The sequence below is a fragment of the Capsicum annuum genome, chromosome 9 (genome assembly GCF_002878395.1).
Source record: "Capsicum annuum cultivar UCD-10X-F1 chromosome 9, UCD10Xv1.1, whole genome shotgun sequence".
Classification (NCBI taxonomy): Eukaryota; Viridiplantae; Streptophyta; class Magnoliopsida; order Solanales; family Solanaceae; genus Capsicum; species Capsicum annuum.
The window spans coordinates 13,122,063-13,128,175 of NC_061119.1; the positions used below are offsets into that span (position 1 = coordinate 13,122,063).

Below are 6,113 nucleotides of genomic sequence, written 5' to 3' on the forward strand. Positions count from 1 at the left end.
CTCCACTTTATCATGTGCTCTCATTATCATCTTCTCTGCTGCTACATCAATTAATGACTGTCATGTTGCTAGGAAAGGTCGTCCTAAAATAAATGGAACAACAGGACTAGCTTCAAAGTCAAGAATTATAAAGTCCACCAAAAATATTAGGGATCCTACTTGCACCAAGATATCTTCGATAATACCATCAGGCCTAGCAAGGAACCTATCTGCCAACTGCAAAACAATAGTAGTAGATTTGGGACTCCCAAGACCCATTTATCGGTACCACGATGTGGGCATAAGATTTATGCAAGCCCCAAAGTCACATATCCACGAGCACTGATGGTCTACCCTATAGTGATCTGCAAAGTGAAACTACCTGTATCCTTTAGGTTCTTTGGCAGTTTGTTTTGAATTTTGGATGTGCACTCCTCAGTAAGTGCAACTATTATATACTCGACCAACCCGTTCTTGTTCTCCACTATATCCTTCAGGTATTTTGCATATTTTGGAACACTCTTTAGAATATCAACAAGAGAAAGATTTACTTGAACCTGTTTTTAAAGATCCAGAAAAATTTTGTGACTGGCCTCCTCGTGATGCTTCCTTTGTCTTTGAGGGAATAGTAGATGTAGAGTCTTCTTTTCCTTATGAGTTCTATCATATTCAGTTTTTTCTTCTACCTCTTTCTCTTCATTGACCTTAGGATCAGCATTAATGGTTGTAGGACTAACCTGCTCAGATACTGCCTCCTCTAACTGCAACCCACTCCTTATTGTCACTGCATTTACCTGCTTTGGATTTGCCTCTGTATCGCTAGGTAAAGATCCTTGAGGTTTTGTATTCTATGCTCCTGAGATCTAACTGAGTTGCAACTCCAGATTTCTCATAAGCAACTATTGACTCTTCAACTCTGCTGTAAACTACACTTGTTGAGTCTTCACTTCTACTGGAAACTGCGCTTGTTGAACTAAAAGCTACTTCATCATCTCTTTCATATTACTAGCTTGAGCAGTAGCTTGATTATTCTGAACCTGCTGTTGATTTTGTTGCACTGGCCCCTTATACGAATTAGTGTTTTATGTCTGATTTCCACCCTATGAGAAATTGGGATGGTTTCTCCTGTTGGGATTATATGTATTACCGAAATTCTATTGCCCCTGAAGATTTGCATTCCCCATATAGTTGGCAGAATCTGGATTAGCCGTACAAGCATCTGCTACATGCGTACTACTTCCATAAACCTCACACCAGGAATTTTCCTGTTGGACTGCATTAGCTGTAGCTGCTGTTTGTGGAATCCCCTACTTAATATTATTAAGCTAAGTAATCATATGATTTTACATTGCTACAATCTGCGCTTGTAATGTAATAAACTGGTCTACCTCTAATACCCCTGCAACCTTCTTAGGAGCACTCCTCGAATCAACATGCCAATCAGGATTTCTTTGAGAAATCCTATTCAACAATGTGTACAATTCTTCATAAGTCTTTTCAAGAGCCTTCCCACCTACTACTGAATCTAAGAGAATCTTGGTGTTTGGCTCTAATCTCTCAATGAATGTATGAACAAGAACATCATTAGACTGATGACGGTGAGGGCAATTTCTGAGCATACCCTTAAATCTTTCCCAAGCTTGGTAAAGATTCTCTCTTTTTTTTTTGTCCGAAACTCAGAATCTCACTTCTCAAATGTGCAGTCTTCTCTGATGGAAAGAACCAAATAAGGAACTTTCGAGCTAGATCTTCCTATGAAGTGATGGAGAGTGGTGGTTCAACATGCAACCACTTTTTTGCTTCCCCAATTAGAGAAAAAAGAAAGAGTGTCAATCTGACATAGTTAGAATTCACCCCTTCGGGAATGTAAGTATCTCTTATTTCCAGAAAGCTCTGTATGTGTTGTTATGGGTCTTCATGTGAAAGGCCAAAGAATTGCCCCGCAGAATTCAAAAATTACACCATATTCTGCTTCAATTCAAATCAACCACCTGGATTGGGCTTGCGAATATTGTTAGTCACATGTTCGTGAGTGGGATTGCCACCTCACGAATAGGTCTAGCGGCTGGTTGAGCAGGAATAACTGGGATAACCAGAGCTGGGACATTTTTGGTATTTGGATCGATAGGGTCATTTATATCAACTGGACGAGCCATTTGAACCTATTGATTCGGATATTGAGCTCTTCGCCTTTGTTAAAATATCAGTTCTAGTTCTACAAAAGGCTTTACCAACTCTTTATCTCTCTCCAGTCCTGTAATCAGCTAATCCTGCAAAAATTCAACCGCTAAGATCAAGTCGTTAACACTTAAACTTATTATCAAAAATAAAAAATTTAACAATTTACTAATTATACCAGTCCCCGGCAACAGTGCCAAAAATATGTTACGACTTAAAAGTACACGCAAGTACACGTGATCGTACAAGTAATATAGTGACTTAAACAGACGGATACTAATCAAATAGAAATTTAACCAACTTTTAGTTTTAGACAATGAGGTATTAAGTGTTGCAAAGTCAAGATGATTTGAAATTTAAGAATAAAATATAAATTAATAAATATGAAATAGCAATTTGTGACAATCTCAAAGCAAGCACGGTTGTAAACAGTAATAATGAGCATTCCAGGGTTGAGGCATTTCGAACAATCATAAATTGACCATAATTAAAATTAATTACAATTGACAAATTAATTTTTGATTTGGCGAGATTTGAAATTAAATTGACCAAAATTAAAATACCCAAAGATAGTCAAAATTCCTAAATCCCTTCCCCGTTAAATCAGCCCAAGATAGCCAACACCATGCCCAACGACAACTTCGCCCCCACCAGCTAACCCAAAACGGCCCACCAAGGCACGACAACAACCAAACACTACCCATTAACAACGTTAAACAGCAATACACGAACAGCACAACGGCGTACCATCTCAACAACACCGTAACAACCAACAACGACAAATCCTAGCCAATTTTACCAATTTACCCTCTGGTTCGGTCGTTTCTAGCCAAAATTCAGAGTGCTTTCGTTAGTTTCAGTCCATGGTTCAGGCAAAACGTTAGCTCACTCTTTTGACCAACACGACCCACGACTCATTTTGGTCTTTTATGTCCACTTTTTCATCTTCCCGTTCTGAGGATCTCAAAATCTCTTCTTTTTTCTTTACAAGAAGATTTCAAATCCGAAAATTGGAAACCCTAGCTATTCCACCCCCCCACCCCCTACCCCCAATTTCCCTTATAAATAGAGGCCAAGGGGAAGGGGTGGAAAAAGAGAGGATTTTGGGGGAAAATTGGGGGTTCTGAAGGTGCTTGCCTTTAACCTCACAAAACCGAAATTCTCAAAGAATCGTCGAAATATCGAAATTCGACGTTGTCGTTCAAATTCTACTGGTTAGAATCAATTCGAGGTGGTGGTATTTCATTCGACTGAAAGTTCCTCGTCCGGTGTCACTGCCCGAAAATCGGTAAGATTTCATTCTTTTTACGTCTTTCCTTTTTCTTTTCGAGAATCTAGTCGCCGTTATGTATTCTGTTTGTGGCTGAGATTAGTTGAATTTCCGTGAAGTCTTGGATGTTGTTGGATGTAAAGGTGTTTATATGGTTTGAGGTTGGAAAGCTTTAGGCTTTAGTGGCTGGTTCTGTTTTAAGAAAGAAAATACATATGTTCTGAGATTTAGCAACTTGCGGTGCCGGCATGTTGAACATTTGAATGAACATATTTAGGCCTAGTGTTTATGTGATTATATGCACGTTGTTTCACTATTGTGAAAATTTGCTCCGTTTTGTGTGTCGTTAACATCGGATGATTCAATTTCTCTTAAGATATTGCGCCTATTACTGTTAGATGTTTCATGTGTGGTAGAGTTATGTTGAAATTTGCTACATAATAATCTCGTTATAGGCTACTGTTAGATGCTTTTTTAACCCTTTTTTGTTCGTTTCCTGTACATATGTTAACATGAGATGGATATGTCGGGCCTCTCCTTAATATGGAAATCTAATCCTCTTTATAAATGGTAGCCTACAATCTAGAAACAATTGCTATGAGCTCTTATGATGGTTGTTTTCATTTAATAACTTTGCCTACTGCTATATGTCCACCATGGCTATTTTTATTTAATAATCTTGCCTATTGCTAAATTCTCTTATCACAGTGGTTTTGTTTTTGTGGTAACCTCGTCTATTGCCAGTGGTGTTTTCATTTAGTGACATTATCTGCTTGTTCAAAAATAAAAAAAATATATCAATTCCTTTTCATAAAGTATATGGCTTTGACCGTTTATTTATTTCCCTTAATCATACGCTAATTCCTACTTAATTGTTTGATTGGCATGTGAAATCTGCTGAGAGTCCATCAGACTCCCTTCCTTGCATATCCCATTGGGCCAAAGAGGTACCAAGTCCAAAATGGACTAATGCAAGGAGAAAATAGGCTGATCCAAAGTTGTATACACAGATATACAGCAGTATGCGGCGGAAATACGGCTGGAAATGAGAAAGGGAAGCTAGTATACAGGTGAAGGACTGAAGTTGTGTATATGTGATCAAAATACGGTCATATATACACCGTATATATACAAAAAACGCAAGGGTAAAGGGCGGTGATATACAATCAGTATACATAGCTGTAAGGGCTGAAAAATCCATGAAAATGGGCCCAAAAATTGGGCAGATTTCAATGGGCCAAATCAGGGGCCCAAATCTTACACTTTTCCTCTTTAAGTTTGTTTGTATATTCCTATTTGATTATTTGTTTGTAATGAACTTTGGTTAAACCAAGTTAAACCACCTTTTTGAATCGTCATTTCTATTTTTTCCTTATATTTTTTCTCCCCTTTTATATATATATATATATATATATATATATATATATATATAATTCATCTTGTAGTTTAAATTCTCGGATTAATAAAACTAGTCTCTTTATATTTTTCCCTTGAGAATAAGCTTCTTTAAAAAAAAAAAAAAATGACATTTTACTTTATTATTTTACTCTCATCAATCTAAAATCAATTTTCTTTGCAAAAATCAAAACATTTTCATCAATTAGTCGAATTTCATAATTTGTTTATATTTATTATTTTTGTTAAAAAAATGAATATTTGTGTTATAAAGAATGATATTCAAAGTCGCCTTCTTTCTCCTTTTCATTTGACAAACAATTTACAAACGTATCGGGTTTAGTTCAACCTTTTTCAAAGAAGATTCCTTTAAATTAAATGAAATTGATTTGCACTTAAATAAACAAATGTCATCTTAGGTCTTCAAAACTAAAATAATAAATACATAATTTGAATCAAAGTTATTATTTTCTATAAAATTATCCTTTTGTAAAAAATTAACCACGTTTTGTAAGTTAGTCAAAAATTCTTTTGGTGAACTATTTTAAAACGGTCGCTCCTAGGTGTCTTAAAAACCTTCTTAGGGCGTTAATTGAACCCTTACTTGATTTCTCTTATTTCAAAAGTTTATTTCTGTTATGGAATTTTTGAAATCTTTTTAAGTTTTCTTGATATTTTCTATAAAAATCAAGTGGCGACTGAGTAAAATCTTTCAAAATTATTTCGACATTCTATTGAATCTTTCAAAATAGTTTGAAAAGGTCAAAACCATTTTCTTTAAAATAAAATTCGAAAATGGATAAAACACTGACCTTAAATCTTCTACCTAGGGAATATTGCAACTACCACTCCCGCAGAGATGCAACCATTCATCTAGATTCGTAAAGTTCTCTTCTTGCAATTGAATCAAGCAAGGCTTCTAGGTATATTACTATCCTAGATGCTAATTCAAACCCCTTATTTAATAAAAGGATTAGAATCTTGCTCCTTAATTTCTTCGTTCTATACTACGATTTTTCTCTCGGATTCACAGAGAAATATAGATTAATTCTAATGGTGGCTACTTATCAAAATAGTAAACTCAAAAAATTAAGAACAACACAGATGATAATCCAAAAAGACACTACGATAAAGAATATCAAAGAGTAATCATGTTTTTGGCCTCAACCCCAGAACAAGGGTATTTAGCCACTCATGTTTGAATTCAACATAAAAAATAAGTAATTAATCATACCCAAAATTAATCTTGAAGTCAAGAAGTTCAAAAGAATTGCTAAGAACCCTAAAAGAG

General features: G+C 35.6%; 1 long non-coding RNA gene and 1 other non-coding gene across 2 annotated transcripts; both read left to right on the forward strand.

The window, feature by feature from the left end:
- The first annotated feature begins 1,569 nt into the window (after window positions 1-1,569).
- On the forward strand, window positions 1,570-1,677 carry LOC124887453. Its single transcript, XR_007045229.1, has one exon. It is a non-coding gene; the product is annotated as a small nucleolar RNA R71 (small nucleolar RNA).
- Window positions 1,678-2,688: 1,011 nt separating this feature from the next.
- Window positions 2,689-4,800, forward strand: LOC107842940. The gene is made up of 2 exons (XR_001666207.2): window positions 2,689-3,445; window positions 4,340-4,800. It is a non-coding gene; the product is annotated as an uncharacterized LOC107842940 (long non-coding RNA).
- Window positions 4,801-6,113: the final 1,313 nt, after the last annotated feature.